Here is a 26069-nt window from a genome sequence, read left to right on the forward strand (position 1 = left end):
ATCATGGCAGTCATTCCCCATCGGGGGTGTCTGCGGGGGTCGGGGACTCCCGCGGCTCCTCTAGAATCTTCAAGGTCGTGGAGGACTACGGTGGTGGAGTCAACCAGTGACCGGGCCATTTCTTCATGCTGGGCCCGCTCTTGCCAGGTCGACCGCCATTTTGAGAGTTCGGTAGCTACTGGCGATCGCGGGGTCAAATGAGCGGACGGGCTCCACCCTGCCGGGCGAGACGTTGCAGCATCGCCACAGTGGAAGAACCCTTTTCCGGGCGCCTGGAGCGCTGAGGGTGCAGCTGGGAAGCCTCCACCTGGGGAGGCGGGAGAGGCCTGTTCGCACCGTCTCTCCCACCCAGTGCACCCCACGGCGTCTCGCTTGACATTTGTTATGGCCGGACGAGGCGATGAGGACGAGGGGGGGGGGTCGGAGGCATGTGCAAGACATCCCCTCCCAGTGTTGTCGCAGCCATTATAAAAGAAAGAAGAAATGTCCCGTCCGTCTTTGGGCCGGACCTCCGGTGGATGGCGGCCGGACGCCCTTTGCTCTGGCCCCATGAACGGGTTCCTTGGCTCATCCGGTGGGGCAGGCCTTGGCGTGTGGTGCCTCTCCTGGGCCTTTCGTGCAGTGGCCTCTCCACTCCCAGGCCCTCCATGGATGCTGGCCCAGACTGGGAGAGAGAGGGTCTAACCTGCAATTCTCCAGGGTTACCGCCACCGCGGCCGGATCCCGTCGGCCTCGGCCTCTGGTTGATGGTGGCAGGACTGGGAGAGAGAGGGGAGGGTCGAGGACACGGACATTCCCCCCCCTGCAACTCTCCAGGGTGGTCGTAGCAATCCCCCTGGCCGGGTCCCGCTGGCCTCGGCCTCTCCTCCGGCTACACCCTACGTGATGATCTCCTGGCCGACGGTTGGCAGCAGGACCCGCCTTATATGTGTTGCTTCCGGCTGGGCGTAGCCGGAAACCTGTTTCTCAAACAAAGGATATTGAGGCAAATGTGGCGCATACTCTCTTCTTAACCTATTGTATTCCTTAACACAATCTAGATCCGCACAAATGTTTGTGACATCACACTCAATCAAGTACAATCCCGATAAAGTTTCCAGAATGGGGCGGATGTCTGCTGACTTGTATCTTTCCCAGTTTGCCGTTATTTGGGCGTGGCAGGCGGTGGGACAGACACGTTTTGGGGCAGTGAGGGGCGATGAAGCCTCGTTGCCTTGTGGCCGTTGCAATGTCACACTTGGTTTCTCTTACTGTTTTCAGGTTTCTTATTACGGGCTTACTTCTAACGTTTCTTGTTTCTAGGACAATAATAGGTTTTATCATTACGTATTGTTATCGTTTCTTTGTTTGTTATTTAATAAAGAGTTCATCAGTGGCCTACTGATTTTCGTTTTCCTATTCCTTTCTTTCCAGGTTGTTTCATGCTAAAGTTTCTGTTAACAGGATACAGTGATCACTTCGTTATTATTGCATATGTCCTTTTCACTAGGGGTGCTCTCTGGTCGGGCCAGATGACCTATCTCTAGTAAATGGTCCGGGTGAAACAGGTGCATCAATCAGTGGGGAGTAGATAGGCATGACAGATTACAACGGGGGACAAAGGTCCGCATTACCTACCCTTTCACTACTTGCAAAGATTTTCCTACATTTATTTGCAAACAGGGAATACCTCCAAAAAGAACCAATTCCCAAACAGTCAATGTTCGGGCAAACAATCAATCAATGAGGAACGAAATAGGCACGACGTGTTAAAGGTTTGCGTTACCTACCTTTCACTATCTGCAAAGGGAGAGAGAATATTCCTATTCTTCCTCGTTTGCAGGCAGAGAAGATCCTTAAGAGAACCAACTTCGAACAATTCAATGCTCGATTCAAACAATCAACAAGGGGTACTGTGAACACAAATGAACGCCGCTTATGTACATACACATTGCTATTTTCAACAGGTTGTTCCTAATGTTTCTATTTTAGCCAGGTCAAAAAGAGATCCCATTAGTGGCCTACTGATTTTGCTCGATTCCTTTTGTTTTTTTACACGATTTTTCGCTATCTGCAAAGACTAAACAGAGTATTGCGACTCTGTGCTTGTTTGTAAATAGAGAATGAACCAAAGAGAACAATCAATGAAATGGAGAGAGAAGCAGGCACGACGGATTACAACAGGGGCAAAGGCCTGCGTTAACTACCCTTCACTATCTGCAAAGAGAGAGTACTCCTAATAGAAATGAGGGGGGGGCAGCATTTAAAGCAGATCAGTGTGCATAAACACGAAAATGTTTTTACTTACCACGTACTTGACATTCGACAGCTTATGATATTTGCTATTAAAAAACCATTGAAATTCACTGAAAAAACCATAGGTTATAGACCATATATAGTTAGGAATTAGCATTTACAAAACCTTGAAAATTCACTGAAAAACCATAGGTTATAGACCACATATAGTTAGGAATTAGCATTTAAAAAACCTTATTTTACTCACACAAAACCATTGAAATTCCATATATAGTTAGTTGTACTAACTATATATCGCGCACCCGCAATCCACTGCTGATCATGTCACATATTACATCATTCATGACATGGTCAGTGACATCACTGATGACATCACTGATGACATCTCAAATGACATCACTGATGACATCACTGATGACATCTCAAATGACATCACTGATGACATCACTGATGACATCTCAAATGACATCACTGATGACATCACTGATGACATCTCATTTGACATTACTGATCACATCACTGATGACATCATTCATGTGATAATACGATGAACCTCTTCAGACTCTAATATAACCTTAGATACACTCAGTGTAAACACAGACTCACAGATTGTCATTCATCCATGAAGTTACACACACACCTAGTCAGTCATGCAAACAATCAATCACACCTCCATTTTCCCAACTATACAGTTATACACACCTTACTTATTCAAACATATACTAAAACATATTTACTCTCTTATACAATCCCGGATACAAGTTCACAATGATGCATACAGCCACTCACACATTCACTGGCTCTTATGCACAGTTATTTATATATGTCAAGTCTCACATGTACTGTGTTTTACATATGTACTTACTTTGACATGTAGCACTGAGATATCCATTTACTCACCAGTACACTGATGCACACAGTCAACCGCCCATACAGCTGTTTCCACATGCACTTTTGAACCCATACATCTAGTGAATCAACTGCTCACACATCTATGCACAGAGTCATACACCTCCCAGCCACCCACACACACACTCAGTCTCCCATACAAATACTTGGGCAACCAATCAATAACCCATATAGTTACTCATATAGCTACTGAACAACACATGCAGCAGTTTTCAGAACAACAGACATAATGATGCACAAATTAAGACAGTTTAGTCACTAACCCATGCACTCAGTGAGACACATTTAATCACTCACTCATACAGTCAGTCATGCACCTACTAAATCCTTCATCCAGACACTTATACATCCACTCAAGACATATTTTAACTTTACAGAAAAATACAGTCACTGGATGTTGTCATCAGTGATGTCATCAGTGATGTCATTTGAGATGTCATCAGTGATGTCATCAGTGATGTCATTTGAGATGTCATCAGTGATGTCATCAGTGATGTCATTTGAGATGTCATCAGTGATGTCATCAGTGATGTCACTGACCATGTCATGAATGATGTAATATGTGACATGATCAGCAGTGGATTGCGGGTGCGCGATATATAGTTAGTACAACTAACTATATATGGAATTTAAATGGTTTTGTGTGAGTAAAATAAGGTTTTTTAAATGCTAATTCCTAACTATATATGGTCTATAACCTATGGTTTTTTCAGTGAATATATATATATATATGTGTGTGTGTATATATACATCATTTATGACTTATTATTATTAGAGACAACTCTATAAGGCCTTGTAGAATGCATTATTTATAGATTGTAAATAATTGTTGTGACAGAATAACTTACTGCCATGAATGAGGAAATGATATCATCATCTCGCAGGCAGTAAAGTAAGTATACTTGTAAAGCGCACTGTTACTCCATCTCGGAGTGTCCTGGCGCTGTATACCGCTGGGGAACCCGTCCTGGCTTTCCCTGTGAGATGGTCCCTCCTGGGCACCTCCAAGGTGAAGCCAGGCATCCCCAGCGCTGATGGGGCCGTTGTGGAGATTAAGCAAGCTATTGCCCAGAGTTGCAGAGTGGGACCCATGGTTAGCGTAGGCACCTCGACGAGAATTATCGAGTCTGCGGACATTGACCCAAGACCCTGCCGCATCGGGAATTGAACCCTGGTCCCGGGCCGATCTCTGCTTTAGAGTCTGCCGCTTCTAACCAGTGAGCCACACTTTAAGAGTACTTTACAGGAATGGAAGAAAAACCGAATGGTGATTGAATTGAGCCATAGTTTGTAAATGTAATGTAAATGTCTAGTGTTTAATGAACACAAACAAGGGTACTACCACTGATCACTTTTTATAAATTTACTAGACGCCTGGGACTCTATGGTCCAGTTGAAGGCTAATTGTAGCCGAAACGCATAGGCCGTCCTATTCTTGCACGTTTTTGCACATGGTGCTTTAAAAATAAAATAATTTAGATAACCTACTTGCTGTCGTGCCGTGACTTCCGCTGGGAAAAGAAAAGTGGCGAGAGGTATCAAAGGAATCTATGGTGCGTGGACTGGGACGGATATCACAGGCACTCACGAAGGAGGCGATGCGATCTGGGAACAATTCCAGTCATTTGAAGAATCGGAACAAGATAATCGACGCCTCTATCATCTGCCGGGTTTAAACGCATCCGAACAAACAAGAGAAAACGGATGCCTGGAGTCTGAACGGCAAAGACCCGGCGGTGAGTGAGCGAGGCGGGTGGTGGGTGGTGTCTGTGCAACTCAGTAGCGTGGCGGAAGCGGCGTATGAGGAGCGGGGGCCCGCGGCTGTCTACTCTATCACAAACCCCCAGGAAGAGTAGCTGAGCATTGTGTCATCGCGAAAGGGGCAAAGAAAATAAGACGCTTTCCAAAATACGAATGATACGAGACAACACATTGCGTTCTCGACTCCTAAATTACAGGCAAAAACTGTCTCTGCAAGAAACCCGGAAGAAGCTAAATGAGAGGGATTGAGCATTAAAGAAACAGTATGGTATATCGTGATTCCTCGAACGTGGGGAGTAAGAGGAGCAGCAGGTCAATGGGATTCTGAACTAATCTGGGAGCAGACGACAGAATCCTGAAATAAAACAAATAAAACACCAAAGCAATTACAGACAAGAAACTGTGAAAATTATAACCTCATTTACATAGATGGCAGATAAAACCAGGAATCGCCAACTAAGGGCGAGTGAACTACTCAATGATGATGAAACAACTCCCTCAACTAGCACAAATACAAGAGGAACAGCAGGAGGAAAAGGAAAAGAAAAAGATAACAAAACAATAGTAAATGTCCTAAGAGAATTACAACAAAACGGGATCTTGGAAATTAACAAATGGTGGGAAAAAACAATATTAGAAAAATATATAGAGCTAAAAGAGTCCCTAGAGTGCTACGGATGCTCACTATGCCCACATTGAATGATCTAGAGTCGGATTTGATAAAATTATGGCAACGGGACACCAATGAGTGTTCATTTAAACTCATGAGGACATTAATCATACACGCTGAGAGGAAATTGGAGAAAATTACGACCATAATCCAATCACTGGAACAAGAGTTAGCAGCTGACAACTGTCTGGTGAGGACGGGCGCAGACGGGCTTGCCTTTGGCGTGCCGCTGCGCGCGTCTGCTGCCCAGCCCCGCTTTTGTAGGGCTGAAAGGCTGGTGATCAGAAGTTGGAATACGAACTACACTTCCGGTTGGCAAGCTGACGAACCGGAAGTGCGACTAATGCCTCCTCGTCCCTCTGCACAATCGGCACAAGCCGTGGCGGACCAAGGACAGAGGCGAGTACGATCAAGTAAGTGAAAATACAGTATATAAATGAATGTTGCGCATATTAAAAAGGGGTAGTGATTGCGCTGGGTAATATTCACTGATAGTCACAAAAATACAGTCAAGACCTAGAGTAATGTATTTCCTGGAGCTAGTAGACTGGAAAACGCCGATATCTTCCACATATTATGGGAGTGCCCTACACTAACTGGATTCTTGGATGGGGTTATCCAAAGTATAAACACCACAACAGCGATTCCTATAGTGAAAACAGCGGACATTTGTATACTAGGCCTCCGCCGCCGCCCTAAGTCGCAGAAGTTGCAAATGTGATTCACTGACTTGGCGGTACTAATTGCTAAATGCGCCATCACCATGCGGTGAAAATCGGGGAGGGCCCCAACAATTTACAGCTGGTACAATGAGGTTGTGAGATGGGGTAGTGCGGAGAGCGCTGCCATTAGACAAGAGGAGTCCAAAGGCCAATGTAAGACCCTAATATCAATGGAATGGGACATATTATTAGAAGCAGTCAGGGCCATTGAACCGGCACCCACCCCTTAAGAGCAAGATGTATAATATGGTAATCATCGTTTGTATGCAACTCATCCCCTCATAATGTCGGACCCAAAATGATATATACGAGTAGTAGTGTTCTCCAACTCCCAAACACTACACACGCAATGACGGGCAGAGCGAGGAAATCTGGATGGACTATATAACCGAGAATTTCAGATGGGGTCAGCCAATAGAAAGGGTTGAGGGGAGGGATAGTTTAGATGTTCAAAAATTACACAAGCTAGTATATATAGCCTTTTTCTCCTAGGTATCAATGAGAGACTGTACAAATACATCAAACGGTACAAGTTTTGTAATATCTTATAACAGCTACAGATTAACTGCAAGAAGTTACAAAATGTGATATATCATTCCAAATGTACTGTAACATTGAATGCAAATATATTTTCTGTATTGGGGATAAAAAGGATAAAATCAATAAAGTGTGTATAAAAAAGATTACAGTCACTCACAACCAATCACTTACCTATACACACCATCAAACAGCTTTCCACTCACTCACACAGCCACTCCCTCACCAATGCAGCCACTCACACAGCCACTAACTCACCCATGCAGCCACTCGCACATCAGCTAACACATCCATGCAGCCACTCACACACCCATACCGCTACTTAGACATCCACTCACACACTGATACAGACAGTCGCACAGCCACTCAGATGAGATGTTAGAAATAGTATGACTAATTACTAGTACAGAAAGAGTAGTAATTTAACTTACGATGTAGCTTAGTATATATCTTTAAGTCTCAGAAATGTTTACGAAACACTTACACTCACTGGATGATGTCATGGGTGATGTCACTGACTGTTCTGGTCCTCCGTAGCAGAAGAGGAATGGGGTAGAAGCACCACAACAGGAATGCTGAGAGACAGAAAATGTCGTATGATTGTGAACTGAATGTTGCAACGGGAGAATCGCAGCTCACATATGGCATTGGGGCAGCAACTGCATCTTCTCCAGGGTTTGGGACTGCCTACATAAACCCCTCCCCTGGACAGGGCTGGTGCTTGTCAATCGTTAGAGAGCCGGTGGAGTCAGACTCTTTGTTTGGAGATCCATCTTTGGTTCCTGTGGATGGTTGGATTCAGCCTTCTTCAGCTCTGCTGTGACATAGCTCTTGTCAGTTCATTTCTTTTTGTAAGCAGCAGCCCTCCGCTGATACGGAGAGCCTTCCCACTTCCAGGACGTTCAGTGGCAGAACTGCTGAACCCGGAAGCTCTCCTGCAGACTCGAAAGGATTCGATTCTGCTGCTCTGCAGTGAAGGAGCTTTCCTGTGCGTTCAGTTCTTGAACGCTTTTTTTTGTAAGGGACACCCCTTCGGTTTCACCTCCTGCCGTGCCTAGTAAACACACTCCCTCTCCGCTGTGATGGAGAGTGGTGTAGAGAGCGAAAATCCATGTTCTCTATACAATGACTTTTTTTTGTTTCTTTTTAAATGTAAATCCAGTATTTGTAAAGTGCACAGATACCCTGAGGCATCCCGGCGCTGGGGGCCGTCGGGAAGATTAAGCAAGCTATTGCCCAGAGTCACATGGTGCTGGGCTGACCTGCTGCCGGGGATCGAACCGTGAGCCCCAGCTGCCGGTGTCAGTCACCCTCTTTTACATTTGCTCATGCAAACCCTTGACAGGGTTTAGGTATTCAGGACTGTTCTTCTACTGTTGGGCCAGCGCATGCTCTCAGGACAAGAGTGATAAGTGCACCCAGATTCCATTGTGCATAATCTTCATTGTCTGGATTTCTTCCTGAGTTAAAAGTGTTCCTCTTATCTACTCTATCAGATGCCATCATTGGGTTGCTGTGACTTATACCCAACCCATCTGGATGACAACAGATGAGTACAGCCCTTATGGCTGTTTATTCTGTGGTGACACTAATCTGTGGTTCACTTCTTCCCAGTACGAATGCATATAAGTTTGTCATAGAGGTGGGGAGGTTTACTTACAGCTTTCATCTACAGTGTAGTGCATAGTGAGGTGCTTGAAGTCATTATGACTGTACTTTCTCTTACATACAGGGGTTTACTAGTGTTTTAGGGCTTACTGAGAAAGAAAGATTTCTCGTAATAAGGAGGAGACCGAAGAGACCCTGTGGTAGTGGACCACTACCTTTTGTTGTTTTATCCCTTTCCCTTTTCCCCTGGGTACTTCCGTGCAGGGTAGGGTGCTGTCTACTCCCTGGGAGGTAGTGTAAGGGGGAACTGGGAATTGTACATCGCCCCTGATGAATCTGTTTCGGAAGGTTAGTGGTTGGTGTGCTGTTGACTAATCTGAACCTGACACTGACCATGTCATAAGTGATGTAATATGTGCGGTCATAAGCAGTGTATTGGGGGCGTAAGTTATAATTAGCACAGGTAACTCTGAGCCTAACTATAACGTCCCTGTAACCTATGGTTTTTCCAGTGAATACAAACAATACAAACACACACATATTTATGTATATATATTTTTTTTTTTTACCATTGTCTTATTTAACATAGTATTTTTACCATGTTTATAGTCACATGACCAGGCTGGAGGCTGGATGTAGGCGGGTGTAATTGCATTATAAAAAGAAAAAAGTTACAGCTATTCTCTGCATGTGAACAAGGGCTTTCTAGCCCGAAACGCGTCATTGCTGTTTTTTACCACCCGAACCTGTTCAAGTAAAGAATTGTTACCTGATTCTGTGGTCCGTCTCCTGCTTCGCCGGTCCGAGGGGATTGGAGGTGGTTGTTGGGAGTTTTCGCGCATATATATATATATATATATACATTTACTGAAAAAACTAAGGTTTAAGTAATGTTACAGTTAAGTGAGTATGTCAGTAATAACATTAATGCTTTGAACTTGAAAAATCACAAAAATTCACCGGTTATTATCAGAGCTAACTATAACTTGCACCCTGTCCTGCATTGCTTATGACCTCACATATGACATCACTCATGACTTGTTCTATGACATCATTTATGACATCACTGATGACATCTCAAATGATAATATTGATATCACTGATGACATCATCCAATGAGTGTCCTTGTTTGTTTTATAGTTTACATAGTGGTGCGTAAGTACCATATTACTTGTCTACCTATTGTGTACACTCGGTCCAGCTACTGGATGTAAGTCTTTACAAAACATATCTGCTTCTACACATCATAGTTGTGTAGAGGTATGGAATATGTTATAAATCTTTGTACTGAAGAGTAACTCTCTTTGCAGGTAACAGCTGACTTGTGTTCATTAAGTTCCACACACGTTTTATGGTTCTTCAAAAAAAGATTTCCACAGGAGTAAGATTCTACATAGTAGATACTAACTTTTATAAGCAGCCTTGAACTATCAGAGAGAACGGTATCAGCATGACAATTTCTACATAACATAGAAGACTCGGTGCACCAGGTACTAACCTATGTACCAATGCTTGTTTTGCTTGAGAAGATGGGCTAAAGACAGTATAAAGGGTGCGAGTTGAAGGGTGTTTAGCACTTCAGATATTGGTCAATTTTAGCAAATAGTGGCTTTTTTGACAGCTGTGCAATGTACAAAATTGATACTTTTCAATACTCGGGTGTGTTTGTTATGAAAGCGTCACTGTTTGTAAACAGTGTGGTATGAAGTAAACTCCCTCTATCGAGTAAGCTCTGTTTACAGTACCCAGTTCTCTACTGATACCATCTTCATTTCTGAAAGTAGGTTCGGTGAGTTACAGGTGTTTGTCCGCAGTAGGTCATTTGTTTTGAAACTGGCATTCACTATTTTTTCTAAACTTGGCTTTCTCTGAACAGTTGTTTACAGATCGTATTCTGTACTCATGGAGGGTTTCCTATATACCTGTGGCTGATAGTTAATGTGAACTATTTTAGTTGTAAAGTGTATGGTACAGGGTCAAGGTTGCACATAATGATGCTTTCTACACCTAAGGGAGTTGAATCGTGATGGCAGTAGTGATGGCTGATAGTCTCCTGAGCTATTCTGTACTTACTGTCCGGCCTCTAATGCCATAGTAATTTATAGATCAATATGCGTGAAAACAAAGCTTGGATGATGTCATCAGTGATCTCATCAATCCTGTTATTTGAGAATTCATCACTGATGTTACAAATTATGTCATGGAACATGTCATGAGTGATGTAATATGAGAGGTCATTAACAGTGAATGGCGGGGGTGCAAGCTATAGTTAGCACTGATAATTTTAACTGGGGAATTTCTTTTATTTGTTTACTTCAAAACGTTAATGTTATCATTGACACATTCACCAGACTATAACGTTACTGTAACGTTTGCAGTAATAAATAAATAAATACAAATCCTCTATGTAAATGCAAGCCCCCGCTGCGCCCAGTCTTCGGCCGTGCGCGGCAGGGGGTTGGCTTTAGGGCCCGAAACCTACATCCCCCATACAGCCAACCCTTTCCTGTGCAAGGCCAATAGGGTTGGACACAGGGCCTGGGCTCGGTGATCCCAATTCCCAGGGTGATTCTCTTTGTTATTAGAGGTACGAGGGAGCACAGCACCCCTCCCCAAGCATTCTTAGACCCTGGGGCCGCACGGCACCCCTCCCCAAGCATACCTAGGCCCTGGGGGCCGCACAGCAACCCTCCTCAAGCATTCTTAGGCCATGGGGGCCGCACAGCACCCCTCCCCAATTATTGTTATTAGGGATATTTGTAAAGCGCATGGTTATGCAGAAAGCGTGTCCCCGCGCTGGAACTGGGGCTTAGAGACAGAAGGGGGGGGAAGCCTAATTAACCCTGAAAGAGATGCGTTTTAAGTTTCTTTCGGAAACTTGATTCTGAGGGGTCCAGGCGAAGGTTGAGAGGAAAGTCATTCCAGCTTTTCGCCACCAGGTAGCGGAAGGACCTCCCTCCCATGCGAGTCCTGCTAACCCTAGGGACTTTTAACAGGCCTCCGTGAGAGGAGCGCAAGGCGCGTGATGGTGCATACCTGGTGATAAGGTTATGGAGTGGGGATGGCGCCTTTCCAGCAAGAATGCGATGGCAAGTGCATAGGGCCTTGAATGCGATTCTGCTTTTTACTGGCAGCCAGTGAAGGGTCTGAAGGGCAGCTTTGGAGTTGGATCTTTTGGGGAGATTAAGGATAAGGCGGGCTGCCGCATTCTGTAACACCTGAAGGCGGTTAGTTGCCTTACAGGTTGCTCCCAGATACAGTAGGTTTCCGTAGTCCAACCGTGATGTGACGAGTGCATGCACCAGCGTTCTACGGGCAGACGTAGGCAGGAGAACAAGGACCTTCCGCAAGCTTTTCAAAACACTGAAGCATTCTTAGGCCCTGGGCATCGCACAACACCCCTCCTCAAGCATTCTTAGGCCCTGGGGGCCGCACAGCATCCCTCCCCAAGCATTCTTAGGCCCTGGGGACCGCACAGCACCCCTCCCCAAGCATTCTTAGACCCTGGGGGCCGCACGGCACCCCTCCTCAAGCATTCTTAGGCACTGGGGGCCGCACAGCACCCCTCCTCAAGCATTCTTAGGCCCTGGGAGCCGCAAAGCACCCCATCTCAAGCATTCTAAGACCCTGGGGGCCGCACGGCACCCGTCCCCAAGCATTCTTAGGCCCTGGGGGCAACACAGCACCCCTCCTCAAGCATTCTTAGGCCATGGGGGCCGCACAGCTCCCCTCCCCAAGCATTCTTAGGCCCTGGGGGCCGCACGGCACCCCTCCCCAAGCATTCTTAGGCCCTGGGGGCCGCACAGCACCCCTCCTCAAGCATTCTTAGGCCCTGGGAGCCACACATCACCCCTCCCCAAGCATTCTTAGGCCCTGGGGGGCGCACAGCACCCCTCCCCAAGCATTCTTAGGCCCTGGGGACCGCACGGCACCCCTCCCCAAGCATTCTTAGGCCCTGGGTGCCGTACAGCACCCCTCCTCAAGCATTCTTAGGCCCTGGGGGCCGCACAGCACCCCTCTTCAAGCATTCTTAGGCCCTGGGGGCCGCACAGCACCCCTCCCCAAGCATTCTTAGGCCCTGGGGACCACACAGCACCCCTCCCCAAGCATTCTTAGGCCCTGGGAGCCGCACAGCACCCCTCCTCAAGCATTCTTAGGCCCTGGCGACCGCACAGCACCCCTCCCCAAGCATTCTTAGGCCATGGGGACCGCACGGCACCCCTCCCCAGGCATTCTTAGGCCCTGGGGGCCGCACAGCACCCCTCCTCAAGCATTCTTAGGCCCTGGGAGCCACACAGCACCCCTCTCCAAGCATTCTTAGGCCCTGGGGACCGCACAGCACCCCTCCTCAAGCATTCTTAGGCCCTGGGAGCCACACAGCACCCCTCCCCAAGCATTCTTAGGCCCTGGGGACCACACAGCACCCCTCCCCAAGCATTCTTAGGCCCTGGGGGCCGCAAAGCACCCCTCCCCAAGCATTCTTGGGCCCTGGGGACCGCACAGCACCCCTCCCCAAGCATTCGTAGGCCCTGGGGACCGCACGGCACCCCTCCCCAAGCATTCTTAGGCCCTGGGGGCCGCAGGGCACCCCTCCCCAAGCATTCTTAGGCCCTGGGGGCCGCACAGCACCCCTCCTCAAGCATTCTTAGGCCCTGGGAGCCACACAGCACCCCTCCCCAAGCATTCTTATGCCCTGGCGACCGCACAGCACCCCTCCCCAAGCATTCTTAGGCCCTGGGGTCTGCACAGCACCTCTCCCCAAGCATTCTTAGGCCCTGGGGGCCGCACAGCACCCCTCCTCAAGCATTCTTAGGCCCTGGGGGCCGTACAGCACCCCTCCCCAAGCATTCTTAGGCCCTGGGGACCGCACAGCACCCCTCCCCAAGCATTCTTAGGCCCTGGGGACCGCACGGCACCCCTCCCCAAGCATTCTTAGGCCCTGGGGGCCGCACAGCACCCCTCCTCAAGCATTCTTAGGCCCTGGGAGCCACACATGGCCCTGCGCGGCCCATGCAATGGAACGCAAGAGAGACGCAACTCTTAAGTTATATTTATCAAGCCACGCACGGCCACCTTGCATGGCCCTGCGCGGTCCATGCAATGGAACGCAAGAGAGACGCAACTCCTAAGTTATATTTATCAAGTCACGCACGGCCGCCTTGCATGGCCCTGCACGGCCCATGCAATGGAACGCAAGAGAGACGCAACTCTTAAGTTATATTTATCAAGCCACACCAGGCCACCTTGCATGGCCCTGCGCAGGCCAAGCAATGGAACGCAAGAGAGATGCAACTCTTAAGTTATATTTATCAAGCCACGCAAGGCCGCCTTGCATGGCCCTGCGTGGCCCATGCAATGGAACGCAAGAGAGACGCAACTCTTAAGTTATATTGATCAAGCCACGCACGGCCACCTTGCATGGCCCTGCGCGGCTAGATAAAGCTAGAGTAACACCACGCAGCGTAAATCACGGCGCTGGGTTACTCTTCCCCAGAGAGGTGTTCTGTTCCAAGGGTGGGGCGTGCTTGTTCCCACACATCAACCCATGGATTTTGGTGCATTCCTATATTTAGCAACACTGGTAGACTTGAGAATGCATCAAAATGCTAAGTCTCCCCAGGTGAGTCATAGCAAAGAGAAGTATCTTTATTCCTCCTTGTTGCCTCCTCTTTCTATGTGTGCTGGATACTGCAGCACACAGCAAGATGCCTCAAGGGATTGCTTTTGTGCAGGTAGGTGCCCCTTTCTGCACAAAAACAATCCTGTTTACAAGGCACACAGGCTTGCACCATGGTGCAGGGGTGCCGGGTTTGGCACTGGGAGGACATTGTGCACCAGCGCAGGGAAAACAGGACTGCGCTGTAGAGTGTTAGATACAGCACATTCCTGACCTTTCCCTAATACGCAGCGCAGCGCAGCTAGGTGACTTGCTGTGCTGCGCTGTGTGTCCCTAAGTGTAGCATAAGGACGTGCAGTATGGACAGATTTATCACACTGAAGAGTAAAGAGCGGTGCAGCGTGCCCAGAGTTTCTCTTTTTTAAACGCCCCTCGAACTGTAGTAAAAAGTGATTCCGTTTGCAGACCACAGATGGGCTCTAAACTCCCTGCACAGAAAAGTCAAAGGCAGATTTCTCGCAGTGCAGGGTGCACAGACTACTCATAGTGCAGTACAATGCATGGCAGTATGCACAGATCGCGCATAGTGCAGTAAAAAGTAGTACAGTGTGACAGGTTTCTCATAGTGCAGTAAGATGCAGTGCAGTGTGACAGGTTTCTCATAGTGCAGTAAGATGCAGGGCAGTGTGACAGGTTTCTCATAGTGCAGTAAGATGCAGTGCAGTGTGCACAGATTTCACACAGTGCAGTTCGATACAGTGCAGTGCACTGACATAGACTTGTCATAGTGCAATAAGATGCAGTGCACTGCACAGACTCCTCCTAATGCAGTCAGATGTAGTGCAGTGTGCACAGTTTTCTCATAGTGCATTAAATAGCATTGCAGTACTCTGAATTCCTCATAGTGCTGTAAGGTGCACAGTGGTGTGCACAGATTCCTCATAGTGCAGTAAGAGGCAGTGAAGCGTTCACAGGTTTCTCAGAGTGTACTACGTTACAGTGCAGTGTGAACAGATTTCTCAGAGTAGAATAAGACGCAGCACAGTGTGCACAGATTCCTCATAGAACAGTAAACTGCAGTGCAGTGTGCATAGATTACTCATTGCAGTACAATGCAGTGCAGTGTGCACAGATTTCTCATAGAACACTAAACTGCAGTGCAGTGTGCATAGATTACTCAATGCAGTACAATGCAGTGCAGTGTGCACTGATTTCTCTCAGTGCAGTGGCACATACTTCTCATAGTGCTATAAGATGCAGTACAATGTGCACAGTTTCCTCATAGTGCTGTAAGATGTAGTGACAATAATGTAAGTGCAGTGCTGACAATCTCATACCTGAGCAGAGACCTGTGCAGACATGTCCAGGCTCTCTCCTCCTCCGGGGGCTGATGGGGGGGGCGGATCTGGGGTCTGAGGTGGGCAGGGGCAAGTCTGGGATCTGGGAGGGCAGATCTGGGGTCTGAGGGAGGTCTGTAGATGAAGGTAACTGCACAGAGAGACAATGGTTCCTTCCTCCTCTGCTGCAGGCTGCAAACACCAGGAGAGGCCGGAAGTGATGAACCGCCACTGCTGGTGCTGTCTCTGCCGCAGCTGACCCAGAAGAGTAAACCCTTCTCCTTTTCATCCCATGGGCAGCTCAGTATTTCATCAGCAGGCGAGGAGCGCCCTCTGGTGGCCGCTGACGGAACCACCGCCTCCAGTCTTTAAGAGTAAATTGGAAATGACAGTCTGAATTTAATTAAATACATGAAAATGTAAGAAAACTGCTAGAATTAAACTAGTCAACATTTTTCTGTTTTTCTATTTTTCCTGTTTCTGTGGGTAATTCTTTATATTTGATAGGGCTGTGTATATTCAAACAACTTTCCAACGATTTGCCCCAAATTAAGTTTTGCATTTCTCTGCATTTTTTACCCACTCACTCCCCCCAAAGTTTCACTTATAAAACAAAATAAAGTAGATTGCAGTCTCAATAAATTCATGAGACAGAACAACAGGTTTGACTCTCACAGATTTCTCCCTCAGTGGATGGTCCCATGGCAATGAGTGAACGTTGCCAGGTCTGAGGATGAGAGGGTATTCCATCACTAACAAATGTCAGAGTTCTGCATACAGGCTCTTATTAGAGTTACCACCTGCCTTTTGGTCATGTTTTAAGATTTTGCAAAGGCCCGGATATTATTCTTCAATAAGACTTTGAATAAAATTGTTTGTATTCATTTTTAACATGGCTTTGCTGTCTTTATTTACTTTAACTCTCAGTCAGGATTCATTAACCCCTTCCATGCTGCCACGATTTTGCTCCTGTGCTGGACATTCCAGCGCGGGTGCGATCATGACGGCCCCCAGCCGTCATCAGCACTCGGGCACTGTAGTACATGACGGCTGGGGGCCGTCATCAGCATGCAAGGGGTTAAGGCAGCTCTAGAACACATTTTAAAGTGATTTCTGCTTATATTCGATATTTTAAGTTTGCACTGATTAGAGGAAAAATGCCAGCTTTAAGTAATCTTCCTACTTTTGTACTGGCCGGGACATGAAAATACAGGCCATGTCGCTAAGAGACCGGCAAGGTGGTAACCCTCTCACCTATTATAAGTCACTCCTCATCCACGCACTATCAATGTGCGGGTGCAGGAGGGCTTCGTAGCACTGTCAGGCAAGTTGCATTTGTTGCCTCGGCAGTGACATCAGATCCGAAAATGCATACACCTCAGATCCTTCAAGTCTCACTCATCATGAGTGACACTCACACATTTAGAGGTCGTGCTGAAGTCTCACTCACACCTAGCTGAATCTTATAACTGGGAGACAGGAGAGGGGTCCAAGTACTCCATATGTGACTTTGCTCGCACTTCTACTGTGTGCAGAGTAGCCGCTTACAACTAAAGAGGGAGACACTATTCACTTCTTAGAGTTCAGCAAACCCACTGTCCTACATTTTGATAACACTACATTTTCAATATTTCACCTTGCGGCTGCACAGATTATACATTCGGTCTAATGTTAATTTAGATGTCTGCATTAATGATTTATATGTTACCTGTGCACTCATCATGCCTATAATTTCACACATTTTTCTTCCTCTGACATTATCAAAGGCAAATGTTATGTAACATCACTTCCTGTGAGGTCATCAATAGGATAGTTTGTTTTGGCTCCTAAGAATCTCAAAACCTTGAGCTCTCTGAAGCAAATACATGTGCGCTCATCTGAAGTAAGGGGGAGGAGCATGCTCTTAGCTCAGAGATAAAAGCGTCTAGAAGCGGTGCAGGTGCTACACTGACACGCTCCTGCCAAGGTATACTATCAGCATTCAGACCAGAGCAGTGCGGATCTCTGCAAAAAGAAATGACATGTTTGTTTCAGTTTAATTGCACTTCATGTCAGTGTTGTTCAACTCTACAATGGTCACAAAGTGATTCCCCGCTTGAGTTCCTTCCTACGAGTACCTTCTGTCTCCTGACTTTCACACTGTGCTGTTTTTCCAATTCAATTATCCTTGATAGACAATGCTGTCTTTTCTGAGAGGGAAGGCAAACTTATGTTTCCTATTGAAAGGGGTTAAAGGCACTGTCTATGTTTCTGCTGATTCCTGGATTTGACTGAAGTGAGTTACACATTCTGTGCCTGGGTGGGTTCACTAAGAGAAGCCCTCCAACATGTACACTGATGCTCTCAGTGCCTTGGCTAAGATCTGGAGGATGGGACCTCTGCCCCACTGGGCTGTGTCTGGCACACAAGATATTGCCTTTGAACCTCCTTCAGTTCACACTGACACATACAGGGGATTCAAAGGGCGTCTGATGAAATATCTTCATCCCACAAAGAACACAACATAAACCGAGGCGGGATCAAAGAATCTACCACACGTTAAGTCGTTGGGGGTAGAGGTTACTCCTGCTGCAGACAGTCTTCACCATACCCAGGGGTTCAGTTGAAACAACACGCATGTGGCAACAGAGACCATTATGAAAGGACTGACTTCATGTTCAGCTTTTCTGCACATTACAAAGCCCCTGAAAGAGAAAAGAAAAGGGACACTTTAAGAAAAGGAGGCTCTTCATTCAAAGTGCATCACTCATTTTGCTTGCTTGTTTCTTTTTTCACTTTTTGCCATTGAGTTTCACAGTTGTTTATTACATATGAGTTGGGGAGACTGATACTTCTAAGATGGAAATATAGGGTGGGGGTGTTAGGGAGATGGATTTTAGTTTAGATTCTTCAGGGTTTCATTTTGTTAATGTTACCAGGCACATGCTCCCGCAAGTTGTACAGGATCACTTTGATTCTAATGACTAACAAATTGTTGTCAGACTGTGAGATGGGATATAGTATAAAGTCATGGACTGATAATAGTTTGAATACTAAAATTAAGAGGGGGCAGTTATCACACCCCTGATATCCTGTTACTTCAAGAGACTCATTTACTAGGTACAAAGGTTATGTTCCTGGGTAGTACACAGACACCTGTGTCCATGCAATATTTACTCAGTGGTCCACAGGGGGTCACCATTCTCCATTTGTCTCCATAGGTCCTTCCCGTTTTCAGTACAGACAGTTCATGTAGATGACATAGGTAGCCGACTGATGAGGATTATGAATCTGAAACCGGTCCCAGGATGCTTGTTTCTGGTCCAGGGAAGACATGGCTTGGCAGTTCAGGCTAGACTGTTCTAATGAGGCACAGGGTCAGACTGATTTGCATATGGCCATGTCTGAACTGGGGTGGTGGAGTGAGGTAAAGAATGGTGATGGATTAAACCCAGGTCAGTTGACTGGGGGTGAGTGTTTGATTTGCTCAAACGCTCCATCCATCATCCCCTTTGGTATCGATTTGTTTGCACTAAGTTGGAAGGGTATGCTCAGACGAGGTTCCCTTGCTCACTCTACCACAGGATTCAAGATAGCCTGGCTGATGAGGATTATGAATACAAAACTGGTCCCAGGATGCTTGGATCTGGTCCAGGGAAGACATGGCTTGGCAGTTCGGGCTGGACTGTTCCAATGAGGCACAGGGTCAGACTGATTTGCATATGGCCATGTCTGAACTGGGGTGGAGGAGTGAGGTAAAGAATGGTGATGGATTAAAACCATATCAGTTGACTGGGGGCGAGTGTTTGATTTGCTCAAACGTTCTGTCCATCATCCCCACTGGTACCCCATGGTATCGCTTTGTTCTCCCTAAGTTGGCAGGGTATGCCCAGACGTGGGTCCCTTGCTCACTCTACCACTGGATTCAATATAGCCTGGCTGATGAGGATTATGAATCCGAAACCGGTCCCAGGAAGCTTGTTTCCGGTCCAGGGAAGACATGGCTTGGCAGTTCGGGCTGGACTGTTCCAATGAGGCACAGGGTCAGACTGATTTGCATATGGCCATGTCTGAACTGGGGTGGTGGAGTGAGGTAAAGAATGGTGATGGATTAAACCCAGATCAGTTGACTGGGGGTGAGTGTTTGATTTGCTCAAATGCTCTGTCCATCATCCCCTTTGGTATCGCTTTGTTCACCCTAAGTTGGCAGGGTTATGTTTCAGCCAATTTTGACATAATTTTCCCACTGACTAGGTGGTAACTCAATGGGAAGTTTCAAAACGGGGATCAATTCTGTCCTGTGTAAGGCCAGGGGCTAAACCCAGAAAGCCATGTTGACCAGAATCAGAACGTATTGGCCACAACAGCCAACCCTCAGGATCCAGTGACGAAATTTTAAAGCAGGAGTTAGAAATTAAAGATTGTAATTCTTCAAGGGACCTATCAGTATGATTGTTCCAATTAGGGTAAGCATGCAGATTAGGAATTTTAGGGGTATTCATGTGTTTTGAAGTGGCCAAACCAAGACAAGTTGTTTGTGAGATCATTCTATTTAAAAACAACATGTGGCCCGGAATAAGACATGCTTGGTTTAAAGCTTCAGTGCCCTGCACTTGCCAGGGTCTAGAACCCCAAACAGATTTAGGTTCTATGGTATCTTTCCATAGCTCGTAACCACCCACTTCTAACAGATCCATAACAAATTTGGAATACAACAATTTTGTGTGAGTAAGTCTCACTTTCGAATTTGATTTGTAATTTAATTTAAAATAAAATGAGCTCGGGTTAGACCGATCAAAGTCAGTAAAATATGTGAATTTATTCAAAAGGGTATTTGAGCTGCCTTCCGTGGGAGTAGGACAATGTTCCCATTGGGTGTAATTAACCATATTTCTAAATGTATTAGCCTTATGCAGAAAGTGATGGCCATAGTGTTGGTAACAGAACAAGTCGGCGTAGTTTGTGGAGTCTAAATATAAATCCTCAGCATCAAAGGCAGCATAATATTTCAAATCAGAAAAGAGAGCTTCAATGGCTTGGACATCCCAATCATCAGAACGTATGTTTTGTTTCACAACATCCCCATTGAAACACGAAGTACATTAGGAACATTAACCACCTCTGTGGGTCCGTGAATTTGAAATTTTACAGTATCTCATACAATCCCATCTATCACAGTCTAGGCTGTGATGTTGACAAAAGTCTGGTCTCTTTTCATGATGTGTGATGAGGAGTGTGGGGCCAAAGTCCCATCAATTAATACAATTTTTGATTGTTCAGTTATATAGTGTCCATTTACCAGACGAAAAAATACCATCACAAATCCAATCGACATGAACAAAAAAATTGAGTTGAGCACCAACCAGATGGAACCAAAAAATGTATTTTAAAACAAGTAACAAAAATAGAAAACCTCAATGGTACACTCGATGTTATAGAGTCAGAGTCAAAGGAAAAACGTGACTGGTCACCTGGACTTGTCTACACACCAGGCAAAGACACATCCATGGGATATGTATATTCAGTATCTTCATGTGTATCGCCAGCTGGCGGATTTAATAATGGATTAGTGACTGTGGACATCTCTATAGCAAGGTCAGGCCTGTTGGTGTCAGCCAAGGCCAAAACAGAATTTATCAGCATTGCTGGACAAGAGACAGCAGGAGTCATACTAAGAAGAATCGGCCACTCGTTGTAGTTTGAAATTGTCAATGGAGTCGTACCTGTTTCCCAGGAACGGGTGCATGATAAGAGGGGCTGAACTCCTTCTTGTTCTCCACCTTCTCACGGAGCAGGTCACCGACTCGGGGTAGCCATCTAACTACCGGAATCTGTAGATCAGCTTCAGCTCCAGATGTGGAGGGCAAGTGTTCCTTTGCAAGACTGTCTCGAGTCTCTTGTAGGTTCTGTAACACAGCAGAATGATTATCTACGTCAAAAGGTACGGCTGTCGCCGCCATGTCTAGCAAAGAAAAGCCTTACAGGTGTAAGGTGGGGACCTTGAGCACACCTACGTGCGACTGCAATTTAAATAATGGTAAACATGCGTAGTCTTAGAAGTGAAATAAAGTTTTAATCACTTTGAAATTCAGTTTGATTTTCCAAATCATGGCATCAGTTATGCAACAATAGGAAATATCAATGGTTTTAATGGTGTCCCCGATGCATTTCGAGCCACGCTGGCTCTTCTTCAGGGGGTCCGTAATCTGTTAATGTAAAACAAAGGAAATATGCATAGGAGAGATACAGGGCCCGAGAGCTGATAACATATCACATGCTGCTCAAAAGAAACAGACAATGCAAGGTGAGCAGTGAACTGAGAAACCAAAACGTTACACAAGCGGTAACCGTGCGATATTAAACCCATTGTGAATGGCAGGCTGGTGTGACAAGATGAAACTTAGACTAAGTGAATATTGAAAAAAAGCAAAACGGGTGCACGCGAGTGAGACTACGGTAGAAATACAGAAAGATGAAATAGTGCTGGAGACACTGAGGTAACATGCGAGAAATACAAGTTGACGGAAACCGAAAAATATGGGTAAACAGGGAAATACAGGTAAACAAGTGCAGTAGGCACCAAAGTAAAAAAAGCTTACGCCTAACAGAATACAAAGTGTGAGAAACCGCTGTGTATCCACAAGGACGCCATGAGAAACCAGGAAATTAGGTGGAACCGTGTGTGCGCATTTAGAGGGGAGTATAGACATAAAAACGGGACAAACTGTAGAGTCGAGTGAAAGCCCGAGCTGTGCTGTAAAAATGAAAAACGGACACGCGCGGAGTGTCAATATGGAACTAGAATGCCGAACAGCTCGGCAAATGCAGAACGCAGAGGTGTAACCACCGCCGCGATGTCTAGACCATCAAGGTCCGGGATAAACATTTTTATGCCAAAGAGCATTTCGTATGGGGTCTGCCCACCCAGAGATCTTCTAGGAAGATTATTTAGTGCACCTAGTACCTAAAACCCTAGCTGGCAAAGATTGCTTTAAGTCACGGTTCATTCGCTCCACAACACAATTGCCCTCAGGCCAGTATGGAGACTAAAATTTCACCTGCACCCCCAAAGACCCCATGGCTTCCTTGTACGCCTTAGAGGTGAACGCTGGACCCTGATCAGAATGGAAGGTGCCACATGCAAAAATTCCCACAAAGACATGCAAATCCCTGATGACAGTTCGAGCATCAGCACTCCTTTGTGGCCAAACCCATAGAAAACGTGTGCACGAATCCACTGCAACTAACATACGTATACTTAGTATCAGAAGAAAAAGGACAGCAGTGATCTAAATAAACACAACCAAGTGATCTATTAGATATGTACAGCTGAGTTTGTGGCGGCCGTGCAGCAGTTGAAGGTTTAATCTGCTGACATACATAACAAGAAAGGACATATTCACAAGTTTATTTACACAATCCACGCCACCAGTAACACTGCTGTAAGATAGAGACATACGCTGAAACGCCGGCATGAGCCGAGACTATTCCTTCATGAGCGGCTGTTATCAAGGGTAGCCTGCGGTCCGTGTCGGGAATCAGCCTGTCACAAACGTTGTTAATTTTCACGTAGGGAACTTTATCAGGACTTAAATGATAACAGTATTTAGAAGGGAAACCCTGAGGGTAATTATCACCGATCTCTGTAGCAGCTACAGCTGCCAAGATGTCATCATCAATGTTACTGTTGGACTGTGTAACTGCGGCTACTACATATGTTGCTACTGCGGTCTTTGCTGCTTCATCAGCAAGACTGTTACCAACAGCGTGTGCTCCTACACACTGGTGACCAAGAATATGAATTACATTTACGAGAGGCAGACGTTCTTTAAGTTCTGCGACTCGAACTCATAGGATCTTGTGCTTAATTGTGCCACCTTTGAAATCACGATAGTTATTCTGAGTCCAAAAGAATACATTTTTATTGAAGGACTGAACAAAGTAATAAGAGTCACTCACAATTAAAGTAGTCACACGAGGGACAGCAAACTCCAATGCAAGCACTAGAGCACAGTTTGAGAAAGGTGTGTCAGGGCAAGCTTTGTTTTTTATAGTCTGTAATGGAAAAATTCCAATCACACAATGGTTCATTTTTTTGTTTTAATAAAGTAAAGTCCACTTAATAAAGGTGTTACTATATTCGTGATAGTACGTAGGAGAACAGCCAATACGTGTTTCACCCCTTACATGGCCATCCGGCCTGGGACTTCCTCAGGGCGTTACGAATCAGGTTGAAGAAGTATATCTGGTCATTTTTTTCTGTGGATAAATAGAGATTCCCTGATTTTGGTGTAATGTCGGTAGGAGTCGTCTCGTGCGATTGGCATTTTTCCATAATAGACTATAAAAAACAAAGCTTGCCCTGACACACCTTTCTCAAACGTTGCTATAATAAGGGGGATAGGGGTTTCCCCATGCCGAGGGCAAGCTTGACAAAAAAGAGGGACCATTGCTCAATAAACGGGCAGTAAGGGATTGGGACATTTTACCCCTCATGCTCTCTAACCGAAGCACTAGAGCACGTAGTTCTGCCAACTGGGCGGTACAGTCACCTAATGTCAGCGTATGCATGACATCGGACTTGAATTCTCCTTTCACCATGGTACCAGCCATGATTGTGCAGGCCACTGAATAAGAATGCTTAGATCCTATCGCCAGTTGCGCCGAACTGTTGTAAAGTAATCTAGGACCCTAATATGAATTTCCAGATTCATGCCCAAATATGGATTTAACTTATAATACCCTTATATGGGCATAAGAATCATGACCATATTTAGTCAGAGTCAGCGCAGTCCTAACATGGCGCTTCCTCTGCCTCTAAGCCCCTAGAGAGTACAACTGGCTCTGGGACATGACGAACTTACTGTAGCCCCAAGAGAATACTCTAAGCCTCCAGTATTGATTTGTCCCAGACCCCTGGAACGTATTGCGCACTTCATGCACCTAGTGACGTTAATATGTCCACCCTTGTGCGTCAAACACGGCACCTTTTTAGTATAAATATGCCCAGATTTGCCTAGTTAAACACACAGTAGTTTGGAGCAGATCGACTGACTACTCGCCCTACGCCCTGCTGTTTGCGAGAGCTGAAGGAGGCGACCCTCCCGTTTGACGCACTGAGAGAGACGCTGTCTTTTTCTCCAGCCGAGAAAATTCAGAAAATCCAGGAAATTGCAGGCTGCCGGGAAATCGAGTTCTGAGAGAGAGAGATACAAGACCTCCGACATTCTAAATCAAGGTACGGAGCTGATTAGCCTCAGAGAGAATTCTTGGTGTTAGAATATTGGCAGAGAAATTATTTAACTTAACTGACTTCTCCCTTATCTCTTCCCGTACTATACTCAGGATAGGTACATGGGGTAGGCGTAAGCTAGAAGCACCAGTTGAGTCAGTTTAGACATTTTATTATTGTTGTATAGATTTTATATGTTTTAGATGCATCTTATGGCTGAGAAAATATATGCTTTTACATTATTATTTCATAATACTCTTTTTACTGTACGCACTTTATTTTATGACAAGTATTGCAATTGTAGCAATTCACTTCTCATGTGTGAGAAAACAGACTGTTCAATAAATAACATCTTTTATTGAAAACGCCCGTCTCTCTTTCTCTACATTTCTGGTGAAACTAAGCATGCACGACTGATTGAGTAAAATACCCTCTATTGTTTTTTACGACTCTGGAGATTCCCTCCTCATTCATGGATATTCAAAGTTGTCATGTTGTATGGTTGTCAGAAACTAAATCCCTTCTTGTCTAAGTAGGAAGCCTAACACCTTCTCTCACATTCGAGAAAGTTTCTGTTGGAAATGGGATCCCCGGCTGGCCAGGGCTTTCGCCAAAGTCAGTCAGAGACCACCACCCCCAAGTCAGGGCAAGGGAGTTACACGCCAAGATAACCCCTGCTCACCCTCTAGGTAACGTGGCGCGAGCAGCAAGGCTAAACTTGGAGGCAATGTAAGTTAAGTATTTGCGCACGCACCCCAGCAACAACCCCCAGGCCCACCACAAAGGAAACTCCACACAAGGTTATATAAAAATAGCCTTTGTATTACACCAAAACACATTAGATAAAACACACACTTTACAATGTGCCAGAGGCACGGGCAGAATTTACAGGGGATATTTACAAGACAGGGCCACTTGGGCCACTGTCAGGAATCAGAAGTAGCACTTTCAGAAATAGCACTTGGTACATAGAATATAGCACAAAATAGCACACAACCAGTCACTACTGGTAACAGGACCTCACTAGCACCACCTGTACTAGGGAGAAAACAACCACCTATGTATTACAATACCTGTAGGGGTGTAAGAGGAAAACACATGATGCAATGCATAACATTCATTCAGAGGTGTAAAGGCACATGACGCATAAACAATACATTCAGAGGTGCATAGAAATAACATTGCGCAAAACTTAGATCAGTCACCACCTGTGACAGTCCCTGTGTCCCAGTGTCAGGGCCTAAACGTAGCAGTTGCCCACAAAGTGCTGGGCAACTGGTGCAGGGAAAGTTAGGGCAACGTTGGAGCCTCTCTGGGCTCAAGAACCACCACTGTGGCACTGCGGAGCCTCTCTGGGCTCCTGGACACGAACTGGCCCTCCTGAGCCTCTCTCAGGCTCTTCCACAGAATGGGCACTCGAGCCTCTCTGGGGCTCGCAATGCAGAAGGGCCGGAGCCTCTCT

General features: G+C 46.0%; 1 protein-coding gene across 1 annotated transcript in view; it reads right to left on the minus strand.

Annotated features, from left to right (window-relative positions):
• The window catches only part of LOC144806622 (uncharacterized), a 114495-nt gene extending 98902 nt beyond the window's left edge, over nucleotides 1-15593 (minus strand). Inside the window, exon 1 of the mRNA XM_078672945.1 lies at nucleotides 15397-15593. The gene's annotated coding sequence lies outside the window, so the exon portion shown is untranslated. The remainder of the gene's footprint in view (nucleotides 1-15396) is intronic.
• Nucleotides 15594-26069: the final 10476 nt, after the last annotated feature.

This window comes from Lissotriton helveticus, assembly GCF_964261635.1.
Source record: "Lissotriton helveticus chromosome 1_1 unlocalized genomic scaffold, aLisHel1.1 SUPER_1_unloc_90, whole genome shotgun sequence".
Taxonomy (NCBI): Eukaryota; Metazoa; Chordata; class Amphibia; order Caudata; family Salamandridae; genus Lissotriton; species Lissotriton helveticus.